This window comes from Copadichromis virginalis, linkage group LG3 (genome assembly GCF_057382275.1).
Source record: "Copadichromis virginalis isolate Kocher_CV1m ecotype Utaka linkage group LG3, C_Virginalis_male_GT1.1, whole genome shotgun sequence".
Classification (NCBI taxonomy): Eukaryota; Metazoa; Chordata; class Actinopteri; order Cichliformes; family Cichlidae; genus Copadichromis; species Copadichromis virginalis.
This window is the reverse complement of record NC_140620.1, coordinates 14,308,330-14,330,909: the sequence shown is the minus strand read 5'-3', so window position 1 is coordinate 14,330,909 and position 22,580 is coordinate 14,308,330. Positions and strand designations below refer to the sequence as shown.

At 42.8% G+C, this 22,580-nt stretch overlaps 2 long non-coding RNA genes across 3 annotated transcripts; one reads left to right on the top strand and one right to left on the bottom strand.

Annotated features, from left to right (window-relative positions):
- Positions 1-12,730: 12,730 nt before the first annotated feature.
- LOC146712960 (uncharacterized) lies at positions 12,731-14,200 on the bottom strand. Of its 2 annotated transcripts, none has more exons than XR_014917481.1 (3): positions 13,895-14,200; positions 13,734-13,819; positions 12,731-13,150 (listed from the first exon to the last, which is right to left on the bottom strand). It is a non-coding gene; the product is annotated as an uncharacterized LOC146712960 (long non-coding RNA). The 2 variants fall into 2 exon arrangements; XR_014917482.1 differs by lacking the exon at positions 12,731-13,150 and adding an exon at positions 13,463-13,662.
- Positions 14,201-17,095: 2,895 nt separating this feature from the next.
- On the top strand, positions 17,096-19,579 carry LOC146712959 (uncharacterized). The gene is made up of 3 exons (XR_014917487.1): positions 17,096-17,289; positions 17,454-17,511; positions 19,139-19,579. It is a non-coding gene; the product is annotated as an uncharacterized LOC146712959 (long non-coding RNA).
- Positions 19,580-22,580: the final 3,001 nt, after the last annotated feature.

The window sequence follows — 22,580 nt, the reverse complement described above, 5'->3', positions numbered from 1 at the left end:
GATTTATCGTTGATGAGAGATTTTTTAGTTTTGTGATTATGCTTAGTTGTAGCTTCATTTAAAGGAAGAAGAGCTTGTGAATTGGAACCAACACAGGAAGAGAGATTGAAGCCATATGTGTAGAGGAATGCGGTGACATACGATACCATACCTCCTGTTTTAACAGACAAGCTGGCTCTCTCTCTCTCTCTCTCTCTCTCTCTCTCTCCTTTTATGGGAATGTCTGAATTTCTATACATACAAAGGTACCTCCTTTTTCAGCAGATAAGCGAAAGGTTTTCTCCTTCTAAGGAAAAATGATCAGTTCCATACATGCCACTCCTACTGCTGTGGAAACTTGATTTAAGTATACATGTAAATAAAGGATGTTCTGAATGCCCTGGGCGGTTTTTCTGTGTCACATCGGTTGAGCAGTGACCGCCCATGCGCATGTAAAAAATAGATATCTGAGTTGTAAGTTTCTTTGCCTTCCAACAACTTTCTCCTCACAATCGTGTTTGTTGTACAGTGTTATCTTTAGTGCTGTGTCTTACGCCGAGTTTTATTTTGTTAATGCTGTATAGTTTTCACGGTAGCTTTGGAGAGAAGTCTTCAAATAAACCAGTGACAGAAAACCACTTGCGTCTGCCTGTGCTTCCAGGGAATTATACTCATGTAGCTATGATGATGTTTGCTAGTTCACCTTACATGCATTAATGTAATAACATGGATAGCGTACTCAACGTGAATTACACATGAACAACATTAAGCTACTCACGCAGAGAAGAACGGCTGCTGCTGCCATCTTCGTCCGTCATCATTTCTGCTACACTGGCAGGGCTAGGGGCCAGGACTCTACTCTTCGTGTTTTGGGGGGATGTTGCTAATTCCGGGTCCGATAACAGGCACCACACCTGCAGTAGATGTACACGGTGTGAGGTCTCAGCAAGCTATCAAATACGGCGCATTTCTCGGCTTTTAAAAAAACGCTATGCGTCACCAGGCGTTTCATCAGATTTGAGGTGTTACCTCCTTTGACAGTATTGCAGTATCTGATTAAAGCACTTGTAGCAGGCTGCTGAGTTTGCATCTTTTGCTGTGAAGTACAGCCAGACTTTTGACCGCTTCGCCTTGGGCATTTTTAATCTGTAGCTCTGATCTAAAAGAAGGTACGTACCTGGACCCGCCTACTATCCTCGGAAACATAAAATGATTGGCTAGAATCTAAAGTGAATCACAGCTCAGGAAAAAAAAGCACTGAAATAAAGCACCGAAATGTGCGCTGCTTTTCTGTCTGGTTACTGTCAGAACCGGTGACGGTTTTGCTGTTTTTAATGGAGACCAGGGGTTCCATTATCTGGTTGGTATTGTTAGTGATTAATTGTTGGATTGGGAATTTAAAATAGTGTAATAAAGAAAAAACACTTTAGTTCTTATGGAGTCTTTTATTGGGTTTATGTGACATACAACTAAAATGACAGCTTGTAAAGGTGAAGAGACAGTGGGACTGGCCATCCTACCTGTGTCAGAGAAGAGCCAAGGTTAAAGCTGTTTACAGTTAATCATTTGTGAGTAACCTAAATAAGGTACTCACCTGTCCTGGTTGCTTCTTGCAGGATGTGGAGCATAAGAGTGAAAGCAGCTTAATCACCTGTTTAAGGGCTCTTGGAGTAGACCAGTGTGCCAGGTTAGGGAGTATGGATAAAGAGGGTTTTAATTTATATAGTAATGGGTGAAGCTCATGTTATTGGTTTGTTTATAGTACGTGTTGGAAATATGTATATGTTTGTGATGTGCTTTAATGTAATTGCATGTTTGTGTGTGTGGAGGGTTATGTTTTCATTTTGATTAGTTAACCCCCATACTTGGGCTATTCCGGAAGAGTATAAAAGTGGTAAATGGCCTGCATTTGTATAGCGCTTTTCTAGTCCATAGGACCCCAAAGCGCTTTACACTACATTCAGTCATTCACCCATTCACACACACATTCACACACTGGCGATGGCAAGCTACATTGTAGCCACAGCTGCCCTGGGGCGCACTGACAGAGGCGAGGCTGCCAGACACAGGCACCACCGGGCCCTCTGACCACCACCAGTAGGCAAACATGGGGTTAGTATCTTGCCCAAGGATATTTGGCATGCAGCCTGGGATCGAACCACCAACCTTCTGATTACTGGCTGACCTGCTCTGCCACCTGAGCTACAGCCACCCCAAAAGGAAGCCATTTTGTTTAGTTATAGTTAGTGTTCTTGTGCTCCTATTATGTTCCTTCATTAATAAAGTGCCAATCCATGGATGTCTTTTACTCCAGTCTTGCGTCATATTATTGGACAGAACCTATGACCGCTGGCCAAAACTGACACTGTTATTGAACTGTTTAGCCAGTAAGACACTGTAGAAGACAATGTGATGTGTTTATTGATATGAGTAAGGAAAGTAACTGTTATGAAAGAAGATGTTAATTAGAGAAAATGAACCAGTAAAGAGAGTATATTTCACTGAGGATGTGAAATAAGTAAATGTAATTGATGTGAATGAGGAACCTGCTGAATTATATATTGAAAGCTCATGGTAGTGTTTATATAGCATTTGTTTGTGTGAAATAAATCAGACTCAGACACAATCTGGAGGAATACAGAGACACATGCTGTCTTCCTTACTCTGCTCTTCACCTGCTTTTACAGGTAACATATTTGTCATCATGGTCTTCATCCTTGGGACCCGTAACAAATCTTGGGGGCTCGTCCAGGATTGTCGACACCTTGCAGTTGAGACTGATCCAAAAATGACATCTGGGACCAGGACGGGAGCTGATGCGAGCTGAAAGTTGGAGCCGAGACTGATCCATGGTTGCTAAGACGGTGGGTCCAGCGGGCCTGGGTCAGCAAGAGGTCGACGCAGAGAAGGCTTCCCTGATGCAGAGATAGTTCGTGGAGTGCTCAGGATATTAAGGCCTGGAACTTTTAAAGATATGTTAATCAATAAAGACGATTTGACTGTACTTGAACTGAAGGGGTTTCTCCATGCCCACCTGAGAGAGAAAAATAGTACAGAACTCTTTCAAGAATTAATGTGTGCCAGAAAAGATGAAAGTGAGACACCACAGCAGTTTCTCTACCGGGTGACAGGGTTGAAGCAGTGGGTCCTCTTCATATGGGACCCAACCTAACCTTAACAGTAGCAAACCAAGTCTCCCCTCGCCAGTCACATCAGAAGTAGTTAACCAGCAGCAGGGTGAGGCACTCGCTACATCTGGTGTTATGGCACCCCACACTAAACGTGGGGCAGTTGCTAAGCTAATCAGTAAGAAAGCTCTCATACATTGCAATTTGAATGGCTTAGTAGTGAAAGCAGTACTTGACACATGAGCTCAAGTTTGCATCATAAGTAAACATTGGAAAGACTGATACTTGCCTGACTTAGTCATGCAACCTCTATCTGAAATCATCAAGGAAATTGATGAGTTGAAAGTTTGCGCAGTCAACGGGGAAACCATATCATTTGATGGCTGGGTACCCATCATGATCAACTTACCGGGGAGTGAAGACCCCAGCCTCTCCGTCAGTATTCCGGTCCTCGTCAGTACCTTGCCTGTGGACAAACCATTGATCGGTTTCAATGTCTTGGAACAGATCATTGAGGAGCAACTAGAGCAGTTGATACCTACTCTTGTTACCTTGCTGTGTAATGCCATCTGTCTTCCCCCTGAGAATGGTGAGGTGGTCTGAAGCTTCATTCAGACAGTAGAGCCAAACATTACACAAGGGTACTTGAGAACAGTTGAAAGGGATGTGATTATCCCTCCTGAACAGGTCACCTGGTTAAAGTGCCCCGTTCCATCAACCATGAATCCACTTGATTGTTTAGTGCTGTTTGAGGATGATTTGGGCAACCAGGCCCTAAAGCGGTTCTATGTCTTGACGGGGTTAGTTGAAATACAGAATCCAGCTAACCCATACATCACCATTGCTCTAAGTCAGGGTGCCCAATCCCGGTCCTCGAGAGCTACCGCCCTGCAGCTTTTAGATGCATCCTTGTTCCCACACACCTGAATCAAATGAATGGCTTGTTATCAGGCCTTTGCCAAACATGATGGCATGCTGAAGAGATCAAACCATTTGATTCAGGTGTGTGGGAACAAGGATGCATCTAAAAGCTGCAGGACGGTAGCTCTCGAGGACCGGGATTGGGCACCCCTGCTCTAAGTAATGACACCAAACATGATATGACCTTGACAAGCAAGATGGCCCTGGGCACCTTACAGCCAGTTGAACGTATTGTGGAGGTTGAGGCCTCAAACGAGTGCCCACCTGCAATAACAGTTCGCAAGATAATGGTGGAGTCAGCCGGACCTCTCCCAATGTCGTGGTATCCGCCAGTGAATCTTGATCATTTGGAAGAGGAACAAAAAGAGATTGTCCAGAGAATGTTGTTTGATGAGTGCAGGGTCTTTGAGTGGGATGGGACCAATATTGGTTGTAATCCTGATCTGAAAATGGTGATAAACCTAAAGGATGACATACCAGTGCAGAGAGCATATACCTCCTTTGTGCGGTCTTGTAGATGTGGATACAACTTCCTCCCATGGATTCCTATCGTATTCCTGTCTAAACGGCCCATCTGTGTCTCCTAAAGGATGACATACCAGTGCAGAGAGCATATACCTCCTTTGCGTGGTCTTGTAGATGGGGATACTACTTCCTCCCACAGATTCCTATTCTATTCCTGTCTAAACGGTCCATCTGTGTCTCTGTTCCTGTCCGTGATGTGGCCTCCCATGATTTACGCACCGTCTGTGTGGGCCTGGATCCTTGTGTCATCGATTCACAGAGAGTTGGGGAATGTCTTTCAACTCTCTGTGAATGGTACTCATGGCCATTGATCAGTGTGCTTTGGTCAGTGGTTGTTCTAAATGGTCATGAGAATTTGTATATTAATGATCAAGGAACTGACCTCCCAGATCATTGTTACTTCAGTGGGCTGGTTTCAGTCATTATGCAAATGTACTGTTTAATAAATAAATACTGTTTAAATAAATAAATAAAACTTTCAGATCTTGGTACATCACAAAAACAGACATAAAAAAGGCCATTCATTTGGTTTACATGTAAATATTTATTTAGCCGCAGCTATTTTATTTATCTGGAGATGCCCGGGGAAGAGGTTCATCACGTTGTGGGAAAGTGGCTTTGTGGTTTCCCCTTGGGTATTACACATTTCTTAATTAATTCCACCTCCTCCCTCCAATCAAGGCTGCTCACCGGCCCAGACAGCCGGTAAATTCACAGCCTGGTACGCCGGTCCCGTTGTCTACACCACCATTACCATCTGTTCAATTGTCTGCAGCTGCAATGACGCCGGAGGGACCTGCTCTGCCCGAGCAGGAAGTCAGCACAACGGAGGGTCCTGCATGTCGATGTACGGCACAGCGTCCAGCATGCAGGGTACTGTCAGGGACCTGGGCTCGAGCAAACCTGGTTCCCTGTGCACTTATTGAATTGAATGAATGCTTTATTGGCCATATGCAGGTTGCCCCGCAGAGGAATAGGACCCCCCCCCCCGACTTACACACACAACAAAGACATCACATGGGAATACAGTCGGAGATCGGCAGCGTTACAGAGAAAACACTGAAAAAATTACACAACAATGGGAAAAGTACAAGAGGAAAAAAAGAGACCTCTTCTCACGCTGGGCACCTATGGGAGGACAGCATGAGAACAGGAATAAAAAAACTCCTCTGCACAGAGAGCACATTAATGTCCACATCACAACATTAGAGCACGTGACAAGCCACAGGGGTTGGATAGAGGGGTGGGGGGTAATCCGAAGGAACACAGCAGTCGTCCTACACAGCGCTACCATTTCAGCGTGGCACGCAGACCCGCCGTCTTCCCCCACAGGAAACAAGCATCGAAGGCGTTTGGAAAGGGAGGGGGATGAGTGCGTGCTTATCAGTGTAAGTGTATGTGTGTGCGTGTCCAGAGTCCAGCTGAGACAGTGTCCTTCGCTCTATCAGGCTAAGTAAACAGTCTGCCAGCCAACCCAGGTGGCCTTGCATGGGATGGGAAGAATAGTCATCACACAGTCGTTATCAGGGAGCTGTTTTGGTGGGCTCCAGCCTTGGGCCTGAGCAGCTGGCGCCGTGGTGTCCATATGTTGAATATTGTTGATTTCTCCTTTATGCGAGCAGCTCCGAATTTAGCACTCTGACACTGGTCTCTCGATCTCCCGTTGGAGAGCCGCGAGCCTCCCCATGATGGTATCAAACTTCTGTTCCGTGGTGTTGTCATTCTTTTGATTCTGAGACCCCACGACTGCAGCGATCCGTTCTGCGATGTGATCCAACTTTCACTCAAGGGTGTCATTGTGAGCAGGCCCCTCTCTGATGTATCCCATCATATGCTCAATGGTGTTAGTTTGAGTCTTCACAGCAGCTGTAAGCATCTCCAAGGTGTTGACCATGCTGCGTTCGGTGTGAGAGGTCGCGCCTTGTCCCATCGCTTCAATTCCAGCGGTCAGCCTTGGGGGGGTTTGAACAGCTGGTTCCGCTCTCTTATTTCTCCGATAAGTCAGGGCCAAGCAAGCTGTTATCATGGTTCCGAATAGGTAGATATCTTCAGCGTCCTCGTTCGACAGTCCCGCCAGGCACAAGATCCTCCAGGTCTGCCACCCATCCATCGTGTATTCGGCAGGGAAAGTCCCTCCAGGGCACTCGGGCTCTCCCGAGCCCAGACTTCTCGTTGAGAAAAGGGTGTCAATAGCATTCAGACACCAGTTGATCAAATCCATAATTCTCTTTTAGGTTTTAGAGAACGACAGTGAGAGACTGTTCGACGGAAAAGTAATTCACACGAGACAAGACAAGGACACAAGAGGCTAAGCAGGGAAGATAAGGGGAAGGAGGAGAGGAGAAAAAGTGCGACCACCTTCACAGAGAGCCAAGAGAAGCTGTTATATTCACTTATATGTGTGAATTCGCAGCTGGAATAGGGGTTAAAGGTATCATCAGACTTGGGAAGTTGCTGCTTTCTACAAACAGGAAGTGAAATAGCACAACCAACAACTGTAATACTTGTATTAACAACAATAATAACAAAACAAACTACTACGACAATCAGTCAGACATATCCCTCCAACAGATCCATCCATTTGGTTCCTCCTGGCTGACCTGAAGGTAAGAAAGATATGTAGGGTGTCAGCTGTCAAGTAGGTGATGAGTGAAGTAAATAAGTAACTAAAACTTATTAATATAGCACTTTTTTTAGACAAGAATCTATTACAAAGTGCTTAACTTATTATTAAAAATACAGCACATAGAAACAACATAATACACAATAACATCATCAAAAATATTTTTATAGTTGATCAGAAATTTACTGTAACTGTTTTGTCTGGGAGTGTTATCTACTGAAACTGAATTGTAACTGAATCTTGGCTCCATCCAAACATCCCCAATGCCTAGGTGGATTTACCAAGCTGGACATTATACCATCAGGATCACACCAAATACTCCTGTAAGGAAAGGTGCGACCAGAGCAGAAAGCAACCAGGGTGTCCATATCATTGTTGGGGACTTTAATAAGGCATGTGTGAAAATTGTACTCCCCAAATTCCACCAATATGTTACATGTCCTACCAGAGGGGTAAGGACACTGAACCATGTGAAGATATCAAGCAGGCCTACAGACTGACACCCCTCCATGACCTAGGACAATCTGACAGAATCTCTCTGCTCCTTCCCTGCCTACATCTCCCTCAGGAAAAAAAAAGCCCCTCCAAGCACCCTGGTCATGGCTACAGACCTATAGCCGTCACAGGAAAAGATACGTGAGGATGGTCTTCGTGGACTACATCTCAGCGTTCAACACCATAATCCCAGACATTTTTACCACCAAACTGGACCACCTTAAACCTGATCCTGATTTAAATATTTCCTCATCAACTGGCCCCAAACAGTCCATGAGTCCAGCAGCCACATCTCTGTCAATCTCACCTGGGCCCACAACACCAACATGCTGGTAAAGAAGGCCCAGCAGCAACTGCATTTCCTCCTTGTCCTGAGAAAGAATAACCCAGACCGGAAGCTGCTGCGAGTCTTTTACTGTGCTTCAGTGGAGAGCGTACTCTCCTACTGCCTGGGTATTAGGTACGCAGGGGCCACAACTGAGAACAGAAAGGCTGCACAGAGGGTAATTAACCCCACAAAAGAAAAACATTGGCTGCCCTCTGCCACCCATGGAGGCCATTGCCATGTCCTCCATTCTCAGGAAAACCACTGTCATCATGGGTGACCCCTTGCACCCCACCCACCACCTGTGTGACCCGTGCCCTCTGGTCGGTACCTAAGGTCAGTCACTTTCCACACCTCCAGAGTCCGAAACATCTTCTTCTGATTCGGACTCTCAACAAGTACTGTCCCTGCTGGTGACTTCTTGTGACAATTGGATAAACCTAGAATCTCAGCTCACAATGACTTGATGTCATCTTCTGTAGGCCTTCATTTTAATGTAACTAATCACATGCAAAGATAGGGTCTAGGACTATGATCACAACATTGTGTGAAAGAAAGACGGAGGGCGGAAACTGTGAAGACAGCGACTGTGGTGGTACAGGCCAGGTACACGGAGCGACACAGAGACAAGGATCTGGAATTAATTGCAGGTACATTGGGAAAAGTGATAGAAAAGATCACAAATGGATCAGGAAATTGAATTTCTAAAATGTTAATATTTGTCAGAGCAAAATCAAAAAATTCATCTAAGTGCTGCTCATATCTACCTGTAGCTGGAGGAGAGGTGACATTCACTGGCCCTGAAAGAGTGTCCTGTTTTGAGTCAGGTATCTCTGCTGCACCATCCACTGTGTTAAATAAACTATGGCCTGCTGCAAATCATATCAAAAGAACAGCAATTATCCATCCATCCATCCATTCGCTTCCGCTTATCCTTTTCAGGGTCGCGGGGGGCGCTGGAGCCTATCCCAGCTGTCATAGGGAGAAAGGCGGGGTACAACCTGGACAGGTCGCCAGCCTGTCGCAGGGCTAACACACAGGGACAGACAACCATTCACGCTCACTGGCACATTCACACCTAGTGGTAATTTGAATTATCGAATTAACCTATCCCCACAATGTGGGGACAATGTGGGGATAGGTTAGCAATTGTGGTTGTGGGGATAGAACAGCAATTATTACAAAACAAATGTCCCCTGACAAACAAAAAAGTGTTGATGAGGGGGATTTTTTTTTGTCTAGGCTTTAAACCACATGTCTGTTCTTCTGAGCACTAATATACACACAAGAAATAGACTTTTATGAAAACACTAAATCAAACACTGCTAACAGTGGGAATAAAGGAATTATTTTAGTACATTAATAATATAACTTTGTCATTAAATTGCATTAAACTGTTTATCACAGCTACTGGCATCAGATTAACATTTTTATTGCATGTGCAGCCATAATCATTGTATACACACATTTGCATGTTGTGCCTAGTGATGGGCAGATGAAGCTTCATTTGCTCTAGTAGGACATCTACTGGACGTAAAAATATTAGTTGGCATGAATTTGAAGAGTGTGGCCTTTTGCACACAGCCTGTAAATGTCAACAACAAAAGGAGTGTGTAAAACATCTATATTGTAGTGATGGCAGTATACTGTGTATATTTATACTGGCAGTATGGAAAATGATTATTTGGAAATGCTTAAAATGGAAATGATCATTTACTGTGAGGTGAGGTGTGGTTGGGGTGTGGACAGTAGTTGTGCTTTTGTAACGTTGAGGTATGGACAGCTACACACTGAGGCTTTGAGCCTCAGTCCTGCCTGTTCACATTTTATTCTGTAAAAACTAAATTTTCACTGCTTTTATAACCTTTAGTGGGGAGAACGTAGCTAGGATTTAATGATTTAACAAATCTTTTGAATCCTTTGTCCTCCACAATGCTAAATGGCTGGGAGTCCTCAATCACCATGCTAACCAGGTCTTCATCTATTTGAGATTGTTCTCCTGAGGAAAGACAATAAAGATAAAGCACAAATATAAATATCAAACACGTAAATTATAACAGCTGTATAATATTGTTATATCATTTAGTAACATTACAGCATGCTATATTATCATGGCATTTGATGGCTCACCTGGTCTTGCTCCACAATCGGTGTTCCCCTTATTGTCATGCAAAGCTCTGTAGTGCCTAAGCATGGATGAGGTGTTGTTGTTATATCCCAGCTCCCTGGCACATAGCAAACACTTCACCTTGTACAAAAGTACAGACAGCTTAACATAAATTGTATTGCACCATCAGTATTATGAAAATACATCTTCTGTAGAAATTTACATACCTTGTTGGGAGGAATAAGATCAAAATGTTCCCACACAGGGGAGGACATCCTCCTCTTCTTAGCTGGCTCCATTCTCTCCAGACTGTCTCTCCTCACTCTCATGAACCTCCAAACGGTCTCCAAACTCTCACTAACTGCAACTCTCCATCAAACACCTACATTTTGAATGAAGTCTGAGGGGTTTATATCGCTGTCATATCTCACGGCAAAGTTCGAACCACTTCATGAACCAGTCACGTGGTACAGCCGGGCAGCGAGGCTTTGGACGTCATCATTTTCAGCTCCTCCCATAAATGAAGCAAGCCTCGATACGCGCATCACGGAAACGCCCCCTCCATTACTCGACACAAGCTTCAAAGCCTCGATACAGAACGTCACATCAGTAGTTGTGCTCATAAGAGTTGATTCTCAGTCTATTGAAGGTTTCAAGCTTTGTGAAGCGCGATGTCTTCACAATCTATTGTGTAAGGTGATTTGGAGCAATGGAAGGTTAAAACAGCATTCACGCTTACAGACAAATATGATTTAAATGTAGACCTTTGTAAGCAAAGGCCTTGAATTCATTTAGCTTCTACCTGCAGTTGAGCTTGCCTAGTAAAAAGTGACAGAAGAAGAGTGAAGAAAGTGTAAAGTCCCCAGGGGCTATTCGGAGAATGAATTTAATTACCATGTATGGAAGAAAGTACTGGAAAGAGTAACATCTCTGTCTATTTTAGCTATTTTTAAGTGATGTGTGACACACGCTAGGCACAGATACACCCACACACAGGTCGTTATCATCAGATGCACGTTTATTGTGAGTGTCCACAGAATTACAGCAGAACACCGTTTGACAGCGGTCGGTTTCCCCAGCTTCCTTTCCCTCCGCTCCTCTCCGCCTCACTATATAAAGGGAAGGAAAACCACCATCAGTCCAAACCGCCATCAGCTGTTCTTACCAGCACCGCCCCGTTGAGCCCACTGCACCACTCCTCCCCTGCAGCCGCGCGCCGGACCACACCTCCGCCACATGATGATTTACTGTAACTTACCGTATTTTCACGACCATAAGACGCACTGTGCTAAAAGGCGCAGTCTCAGTTATGTGTGCCATTACTGTATTTAACACACACATAAGGCGCACTGGATCATAGGGCGCATACAAGTACCGTATGCGTATTTAAAAAATAAAGCGGGAGCAAACCTGAGTTCGGTACCTCACTCACATTTTTATTACCAGTAATCGTCATCATCAACAACACACAAGCATACAAGTGTGCGTATTTAAAAATAAAGCAGGAGCAAAACAAAGTTTGGTACTCACATTTTTATCATCAATCAAACCCATCGAAGTCCTCATCCTCTGTGTCTGAATTGAACAGCTGCGCTAAATCTCCATCAAACATGCCAGGTTCACTTTCTTCACTGTCAGAGTCACTTTCCGTGCCGTGCGGCTCCTCGGAAATGATGCCGGCTTTTGCGAAAGCTCGAACAACAGTGCCAGCAGCCACGTTAGCACAAGCATCTACAATCCATTGGCAAATTGTGGCGTAACTCGCCCGGCGCTGCCTTCCACTCTTGGTGAAACTGTGGTCTCCATCGGTCATCCATCGCTGGATGTGTTTGTCGCCGATGTGTTTGCTGCAGTAGGAGCGGAAGATGGCCAGCTTTTCCTTATAATCCGGTGGAAGTTGCTGCGCTACCGTAGTCCTGGTCCGGATGGAAAAATGGCACCGTTTCATAAAAAGTGAAAGTGAAACTGCTTTTAGCCAAATGGTGACCGTCGAAACGCTTCTCCCGCTCGTTCTTTGCTCGATGATCGCCTTATGTCAGCTGCGTCTTCTTGACCTGTCGGAGCTTGTTTTCCAGCTTCCTCCACTTGCGAACCATCGATTCATTATTCTTAAATTCTCTCGCCGCTGCTCGATTTCCATGTTCCTCCGCGTAGCTGATGGCCTTCAGTTTAAACTGTGCTTCGTAAGCGTGTCTCTTTGCCATTTTCAGGGTTGTTAAAACAACGATGTCCTGCATAACGCACATACCTGTTCTTTTATACAGGTATGTGCAATAAAGTCAACGCACACACTTCACCCTTTAGCGTTCTCATGGTGTTCTCTACTACGTCCTCCTTACAACACACAGGGCGCACTGCGCTATAGGGCGCGCCGTACTTTTTGAAGAAAATCTAAGACTTTTAAGTGCGCCTTATGGTTGTGAAAATACGGTAAGCATAATTATGTACATTGCAGATGCAGAAGGGGCTGAACCCTGAGATGAATAAAACTATTCTGAATTGAGTTGTTTGGAGAAGATCTATGCTGATGAGTTGCAGTGTACATCTTCCCACACGTGTATTCAATAAATCATCATTTGACTGAACTCTTCTGGGCCAGTGTTGGTTTGTTCCTTGTGTGACCAAGTGGTCGGCGGGGTTATGAACAAAATAAATAAACTTGACAACGCCACCTAGGGGAATTACACCCCCAGGAAATATATTTAAGAAAAATAAATAAAAGGAATAAAAGAAGACCGCACAGATTCAAGGATGCACACTGAGGCAGGTTGGCTTCCAATATTAAAACAGTTTTATTTATAGAAATAAATAAAATATTATAAATAATATTTTATAAATAAAATATTAAAAGTCAAGATGTAGCGTCATTATTGACAGTGTCCTACAGTAAAAATAAACAATCGTGGAACTTGGACTTACCAGCAGCCGTGGAACCAAAAGAAAATCACACCAAAAGAATCACTGCAGACCACCCAGTGCTGTACAAAAGAAAGTGTGAAAACGACCCACCACCTGAGGTCCCAGGGCCACTGGCTCGTCCTCCTTCACTGAAATAAAACACAGAAAAGTATGTTAAAAGAATAAAAGGACACTGAGCGTCAGGCTCGCTACAAATCATAAAAAGACTAAAACACACTTTAATAACTTTAATAAAAGAAATCACACACACGCCCACACACACAGAGGAAAGGCTTATTCCCCACGGGTCAAACTACCACTCGTGCTGGTAATAATTATTCTCAGGCGTAGGCCGGTCTGGCTCCCCACCGGCTGAGACCGGCCACCCAGGCGATTTAGAGTCCCAGCACGACACTCGGGCAGAGAATCACTTCAGCCCGATCATAGAAGTGTGGGTACGAGCAACAGTCCAGGGTAAAATAGAACACCAGGCGAACCCAAAAAAAAGGTAAGCCTACTTAATAAAAACAAGATAAGACAAAACGAGACAAGACAGCAGACTCCACCAAGGAGGAGTTCACAACAGCAACTGAGAAGGCAGTCCACTCTTCCAATTTAGGTTGGACAATTTACCATGGAGAGGTGAGTACAGCAGTGAACCCTGAAACAGATAAATGTAACCTTAAACTCTTATAGCTATGAATGCTAATAAAAGTAGTTCTAACAGCTTACCCCAGGACCGGAGGCACTATACTCTCATTGGTGGAGATACCACGAACACCTCTCTCCGCAATGGCAGAATTAAACAGACTGCTGCGCTACAACAGGCTGGAAAAGGATATTAACACCAATTCCAGTATTCGGAGGGAATCCAAGGTTAAGCGAGAGCATACCTGTAGCTGTCGTATAATCGGCTCTTGCTGATCAGTCCGTCGCAGTACGCCAGCATTTACTGCTGTATCGTACCAGAAGCTCGGGAGGAATTAATCCAACAAGACATCGGCTTAGCTTTATACAGGCTAGCGCCACCCTGCAATCAATGTGCAGGTGGGTTCCCAATTAACCCGATCACCTGATACAAGGAGCGAGTGCAGTGGAAAGAGAGCGAGGGTGGTAGAGCGAGCGAGAGAGAGAGAGAATGAGAGAAGAAAAACAACGGAAGGCGAGTAGCCCATCTGGCTACACTTGCCTCAATATTTCGAATCGGGACACTACCAATACAGATCATTCACAGCTAGGCTAAAATAGAAGGATCTCAGTGATTGTGAAAACAGAGCTATTTAGGAGCAATAAGGCAGCGCAGCTAAAAGAGCCGAAGATCTCAAACACACTGAACACTCCTCACTCACTTAGAGAACCAACTTTCAGACTGATGACGCTGATGAGCTTCAAAGGTTTTCCAGCTCTCTTGATGACATGACACTCGTATGTTCCAGCATCATCTTGTCTCACATTCTTCAGAATCAAAGACACGTCTCCATCAGCTATCTGTCTGTCCTTCAGATCCACCTGGTTCTCAAAAGATGGATGCTGGTAATCTGGAACAAGTCATCCATGCTGATATAAAAGGACAAGTTCTTCATCTTCCAGTTCTGTTCTTCAGTTCTGCTCCACTCTACAACTATGACGATGTGAACTTGAGCTTGACATGTCAGAGTGACGTCCTGTCCAGACTCAGCTGTGATGATTTCGTGATCTGAAAGAGAGGAAACAACACAGCGCAGCGAGGTTAAAGGTCAAAGTAACACTGTTCACTTCTACAGCAGTCAATCAGAGTGATGATCAGACAGCACTAAACTGTACTTACACACAGAGAATTTTCAATAATATCACTTATCACAAAATTAATGTGTGCAGGCTCATGTTGCCTGCGCAAAAGAAGACGTCACACACAATCAAGGCTGGACTGGGACAAAAAATTGGCCCGGGCATTTTGACTAGAGACCGGCCCACCAGGATAAAGATTGAAAATTTGACGTCATTCAGTGTTAAACCGCAAAGGATTCTGGGAACTTGTGGCAAGAGGTACTAGCGCACGCAGGCTTTCAATTGAACTCAGTTACACAGCAATAAAAAGAAACACAAAAAATGGCAAGAAGCTGTTGTATTATTAACTTCAATAGTCGGTCGCATGACAGCCACGGCAAGCCGACGGGTAGAGAGATCGTTTTTTTTATCGGATTACATCGTTGAAGAGACATTTTTAAGCCATGTTTCCGAAGTAAGAGCCGACGGATGGTCTGGATATACCAAATATAACGTCCCAGAACACTCCAGCTCACATGTTAGTCTGCTCCAAGCATTCCCACAAAGGTCAGAGTTTTGTTGTAGTTAATGCATCATTTTTCTTAACATAATTGGTGATATAGGTTACAAGCAAGTCTGGCGCTGAACAGAAATTGTGGCGCTATGCTCCTTTGTTTATTGTGCATAAATAGTGAATTTTCCTGACACAATATTGCGTTTCGTTTCTGTTATTACCATGGTACATTGACAAAAACATATACTTTTATTCACAGGAGAAAACAGTTGTTTTGTATCACTAATTGTCCAGTGCGATTACAACATACAATATTATTGTCACTGCTACATTTCTGTAATGCTACCAGAAATTATTTCCACTACTAATTAATTACCGTTGAGCTCAAAGGTTATATTAATAAACGGTTAACGAATGTGTATTTATGACGACGATTTGTGAGACTGGTAAACTTACCTTTGTTCGTACGATGGTCTTTCGTTCTACACGGTGCATTTCAAGGTCCTGCACCCATCCGTCGGTAAACTGTACCTGGGCTTGTTGCAGTGACCTGAAGTTACTAAACTTCATGAGTGTATGCACTCACTCCAAGAACCGTGTAATTATAAATCTGAGCGTGGTGAAAGTTGGGCAGCACGCTAATGTCTTTTGTCCCTCTGTGTGCTCGTAAGGGTCTGACACTTTCACTCCTTTGATTTTTTCCTCGTATCTTTTCTTTGTCTTTTCGTCGAGTCTGTCTTTGTACGGACCGGCATTGTTCTCCTTTTGTTTTGTACATTCCTTTTTTGTGCGGCAAAGAAAAAACAAGAAGGTATTGGAACCGGAGAATGAACATTTTGCGGCGCTGCAAACGCTTGCATTTGATGCGGTACTTGGATTGTTTTGCCACGAGTTCCTGGCATGCAATGCGCGAAAATCACGTGATTGCTAAACAAGGGGGAGGGTGCATCCGGCCTCCTCGGCTGTAATTGGTCCAGCCAAGAGTCGATCATGACCAATTGACCAATCCAACACCTTTCATTATCTATACCCTTCCTAAAAAAAAAAAAAATCCATCGGCCCATAAAAACAAAATATCGCCAGCGGCCAGCAAATGCCCGGTATGCCCGATGGCCAATCCAGCTATGCACTCAATGCACTCTGTTTAGACCCAGACCAAACAATATTTCGTCTTGATGCATTCTCAATCATCCAGCAAAGTAAATCTCCGAAAGTTGAATCTGTTCATCTGGACGTAGCGTTTTGTGGGTTTTCTATAATGTTACATCATATTCTATAAGGATGTTATGTGTTTGTAGACTTTCTGCCCAGTTTGACCCATTTAGCAGAAGTCAGCATGTTTAAGGCTCTGATATCTATTCTGTATGACTTAAAGCAGTTATGACATGGTCTGATTTCCTCATCCAATAAAGGAATATTTAATATATCAGTCTACTCTTCATTCTATCAGAAACAGTTATCACAGCTCGTACATTTTCATTTTGCACATATATGTAAGCATTGAGCCAAATTTAGTAATGCCAACAAATGAACATTATTTGTCTCGTACATATAATACATCTATACATATTTATACACTGTAAAAGATTCTTGTCTTTGAGTGAAGATTTATGGTGATGGGAAATATAAATAACTGAAACTTGAATCTTTACTGAAGCTCAGTGTTTGACACAGAGTTCACTCACATGTGCTGTACTATGGAAGAAATATAGTATCATCAGAATTCAAGTATTTTTAGACATTGAATTTATGACACTGAATTTGTATCCTCCAAATTTCCCTGCAAAAATATTCACCTGCAAAAATTCACCTGCAAAAAATTCACCTGCAAAAATTCACCTGAAAAAAATTCACCTGCAAAAATTCGCCTGCAAAAATTCAACTGCAAAAGTGATGAACTTTAATGACCCAAGCCAGAGCAATCAGCACCAGATCGAGTCGAGTGGCTCTCAGCCAATTAAATTACGCTGTTTGATCACATGACACCGTTAGCCAGCAGTGTGTCTCCTAAAAGAGAGCTGTTTAAAGGTGAGTGATTAAGTTTTTCTCCTAAATAGAGATCATTACAGAATGCCTAGTCCTACTTAAAATCCCATTTATTTATTTTTTTATTTTTTTATCATCTACTCGAACTAAGGAAAACGTTTGACTAACTCAAAGACAATTTCCACGCCTCCCCTGCCTGTCTGCAGAGGCAGTTTTGAATTTAGGAGCAGCAAGATGGCAGCGGCAAACCCTGGCGATTCTCCGGTAAGTATATTGTTATTTATCTTCAAGTTTGTCTTTTGAAACGTTAATGTTATTTAAATCCGTTGCTCACGTATAAAGTACACAGACGGGGTCTTTGCTCAACTCGTCTGAGGCGTGTCTCACTAAGCGCTACATGCTAGCATCCTGCTAACCGAGCTACCATTTACATGCTGTGCTTTAGAAAATAGGATACTCGTTAAAAAAATACTCCGCAGATATTGATAGATAGACGAACACTGCAAATATAATGTTGGAAACGAGAACGGCCTTTGGTGAAGGGGTAAAATACACCATGAATAAAGCCATATAGTGAATTGGCTGCCATGGTTGCAGAACAGCCTGATTTAATGACAAGAATGGGGAAGAGTGAGGTGAAGTGAACCAAAGCCACAAAACACAGTCAGAAGAGGCGGCAAAAGGGCAGTGATCTGTCCGTCAGTATGAAGTTGGTGTGTGCTTTGGTGAACAAAAACTCCAGACCGGTAGCAGGAAGATGGGAGACTCGTGTTTCACTGGAATAGTGGTGAATTAAAACATCCTTTGTTGGGGACATTTCGGTGTAAATGCATCCATACAGGTGAGACAGAGGCAGACCAGACAGTGAAGAAAACAAGGCAAACATTAGAAATATTAAAACGGAAATATAGGATTAATATAACATACAATTTGGGAAAATGTAAGGAACGCAATGTAAATGATATTGTAAAGTCATTAAAACAGCATACTCTGATTAAAAGAAACATGTAATTGGGTAGGATAATAATGTTAAAAAAACATGTACAAGATGGGTATGTATACTTGTAGCCAGAATTTAACAACTATAAAGTTGTAGCATGTCAGTACCTTACCCCATCCATTATATCCACACTTTCAGAAAAGGATATGGTCAATATCTTTACAAATACTATCTAAACTTAAACGGGATATTCCCTCTGCTTCTTCTGCTTCTCGTATACACCCTCAGGGTTTGTGATCAGCCAGCGGCTGATATGATCATTAATCCTGTAAAATAATATTCTTTCGGTTTATGAATCTGTTTGCATGGATTTCTTAATCCGTTTCCACTGTTAGCAGAAGTTGTGCATGCAGTTTTGGTGTGCTGCTCTCCAAGACTACAAGCTGTGTTAAAGTTGGAAGTAACTGGCCGATGTTCCACTGTTGAAGATCAGCTGTGCCCATTTGTTGCACATTGTGGGTATGGAGAAGTTGAGGCCCTTGCAGGCTACCCACAATTTCCCCAAACTGAGCGATTATACATCTTGCTTCCATATTTGTATCTTGTGTCACTAAAAATACATTTTATTTTAGTTTTATACATTGATTAATGACCTGCAGAATCTCCTTATCATATAAGGTGATTCATAATTGTCACTTTATGCTTTCTCCATTTTGAAAGTGATTACATCCTTGCATTACATACTTTAGGTTCATTTTCTGCAGGCAGGTTTCTGACAGAACAGGCAGATTTACACTATAACCTGCAGCAATGGACACATAAAGAAATGAAAAATTACATGTATGTGCTAACTTTCTAAACACTGTTACATTTATGATTAAGTAGATAAAACATTTATGTCAGCCTTGGCTCATAGTTCATTTAAAGACAAGAACTTTGTGTGTGTTTCAGGTCCTGCACTCTCAAAGACTGAATGAACCTGCATTGCAGCCATGGGTCACTGTGAGCATCACAGGGAAGGTTGAAGCCGCCCGCTGCAGCTGTAAGGCCGGAGTCACGGAGACCTGCACCCACGTCACTGCTCTTCTGTTTAATGTAGAAGCAACAGTGTTGATCCGTGGCACAAGGACTGTTACAGATGAACCTGCATACTGGGTTTTGCTGGGTAATATGACCAAGATACAGCCAGAGGTTGGCCATAAGATGGACTTCTCCTCTTCAGCTGCCCAAAAAAAGGCTCTCAATCAAAACATAAACAGACCATCTGTAGTGACAGGTAAAAGGAGCCGTCCTCAAAACAGAAAAATCCCACCTGCTACTGTGGAGGAGTTGTCACTGCTATAATGCCATCATGTTTTATCTAGGGGTCTAGATTTATGCCTATAGTGTACTGCCGTGTAAATAATTTGCATTTACTGAATGAGTATCGCTGTTCAAAAATTAAATAAAGAAACAAACTAATTTTTGCCTTTTTTTTTTTATTAAAACCACTTCATAGAACATCACATCAGTTACAGTGTAGAATCCATGTCACTGGAGCATTTTGATTCAATAAACAGTAAAAAGGTGAGCTGTGAAGACCAAGGACAAGTGCAGTTCACAGGTTTTCTATCCAAGGAATCCCAGAAGATTGCATGGTGTCATTGCCCAGCAGTTGTTCGCAGGACATATGGACTCAACCGCAACAATCCCTCACACTGAGCAGCATGAAGTGACAGTGCAGAGGAAAAACTCCAGCAGAACCAGAACCCGGTTCAGTACCAGCAGCCATCTGGGTTTGGAGGAGAGAGACAGAGACACAGAACTACCAAAAGTATAATTTTTTATGTGATTGACTGCTGTTGTAATTCAAGCCCTGAGTGTAGAGCAGGTAAGATATAAAGTTGCATCCTAAATTCCATGCTCATGCAGAGTGTTTAGTTTATGACTTTTTCACCTGGTCATTTCTTGATGAACAGATGGTCTTTTAACAGTGGAACATCGGCCAGTTACTTCCAACTTTAACGCAGCTTGTAGTCTTGGAGAGCAGCACACCAAAACTGCATGCACAACTTCTGCTAACAGTGGAAACGGATTAAGAAATCCATGCAAACAGATTCATAAACCGAAAGAATATTTTACAGGATTAATGATCATATCAGCCGCTGGCTGATCACAAACCCTGAGGGTGTATACGAGAAGCAGAAGAAGCAGAGGGAATATCCAGTTTAAGTTTAGATAGTATTTGTAAAGATATTGACCATATCCTTTTCTGAAAGTGTGGATATAATGGATGGGGTAAGGTACTGACATGCTACAACTTTATAGTTGTTAAATTCTGGCTACAAGTATACATACCCATCTTGTACATGTTTTTTTAACATTATTATCCTACCCAATTACATGTTTCTTTTAATCAGAGTATGCTGTTTTAATGACTTTACAATATCATTTACATTGCGTTCCTTACATTTTCCCAAATTGTATGTTATATTAATCCTATATTTCCGTTTTAATATTTCTAATGTTTGCCTTGTTTTCTTCACTGTCTGGTCTGCCTCTGTCTCACCTGTATGGATGCATTTACACCGAAATGTCCCCAACAAAGGATGTTTTAATTCACCACTATTCCAGTGAAACACGAGTCTCCCATCTTCCTGCTACCGGTCTGGAGTTTTTGTTCACCAAAGCACACACCAACTTCATACTGACGGACAGATCACTGCCCTTTTGCCGCCTCTTCTGACTGTGTTTTGTGGCTTTGGTTCACTTCACCTCACTCTTCCCCATTCTTGTCATTAAATCAGGCTGTTCTGCAACCATGGCAGCCAATTCACTATATGGCTTTATTCATGGTGTATTTTACCCCTTCACCAAAGGCCGTTCTCGTTTCCAACATTATATTTGCAGTGTTCGTCTATCTATCAATATCTGCGGAGTATTTTTTTAACGAGTATCCTATTTTCTAAAGCACAGCATGTAAATGGTAGCTCGGTTAGCAGGATGCTAGCATGTAGCGCTTAGTGAGACACGCCTCAGACGAGTTGAGCAAAGACCCCGTCTGTGTACTTTATACGTGAGCAACGGATTTAAATAACATTAACGTTTCAAAAGACAAACTTGAAGATAAATAACAATATACTTACCGGAGAATCGCCAGGGTTTGCCGCTTCCATCTTGCTGCTCCTAAATTCAAAACTGCCTCTGCAGACAGGCAGGGGAGGCGTGGAAATTGTCTTTGAGTTAGTCAAACGTTTTCCTTAGTTCGAGTAGATGATAAAAAAAATAATAAAAATAAATGGGATTTTAAATAGGACTAGGCGTTCTGTAATGATCTCTATTTAGGAGAAAAACTTAATCACTCACCTTTAAACAGCTCTCTTTTAGGAGACACACTGCTGGCTAACGGTGTCATGTGATCAAACAGCGTAATTTAATTGGCTGAGAGCCACTCGACTCGATCTGGTGCTGATTGCTCTGGCTTGGGTCATTAAAGTTCATCACTTTTGCAGTTGAATTTTTGCAGGCGAATTTTTGCAGGTGAATTTTTTCCAGGTGAATTTTTGCAGATGAATTTTTTGCAGGTGAATTTTTTTCAGGTGAATTTTTGCAGGTGAATTTTTGCAGGTGAATATTTTTGCAGGGAAATTTGGAGGATAAAAAATCAGTGTCATAAATTCAATGTCTAAAAATACTTGAATTCTGATGATACTATATTTCTTCCATACTGTACCAGTGTACCTGCACATGTGATGTGACAATAAAAGTGAATTGTTTACGTGAATTGTTCAAGTTCACTGCTGTAATAACTAATAATGATTAATATAATAACTATAATATTGGCCATATTATATTTACACTGACTTTAGTCTCATGAACAACATAATTGTTATTTACTAGCTAATCTTAAAATGACTGTTCAGTACAGAAATGAAGCCCAACAATCATGTTTTACAGTCATGTGGTCTCAGCCTCAGATACTTATTAAATCACACAAAGCTCGTGTAGAAACAAACGAACAAATGAACAAAATATGTTCTCCTTCATTTCTCTCAAACAAAGCTGTATGAAACGTTTCCAGCGGTTAGTATCATGGTTGCTAGGCAACCTGGGCAGCGCGACGGAGATCGACCGGCATTTCACAAGCCTCGCACTTCCGGCCTTAGCGGTCTTTGAGTACGAGGCCCTTGTGGACCGTTAAGGCTGCGTACTTTAGGGCTGCAGAACCTGAATTGGGATACAGCCTAAGGCTGTTCCAATTCTCAGCACCGGTCCTCTCTTTCCCTGAGTCCTTAGCAAATCTCCTTCCCACGATGACGTTTCCAACGAGGGCAAGAAAAAGAGTTTAGGAAAAGGAGATAGGCGCTACATTTGAAATAACACCCCACATGGTTACGTTGGTCTGCTTAGTCAC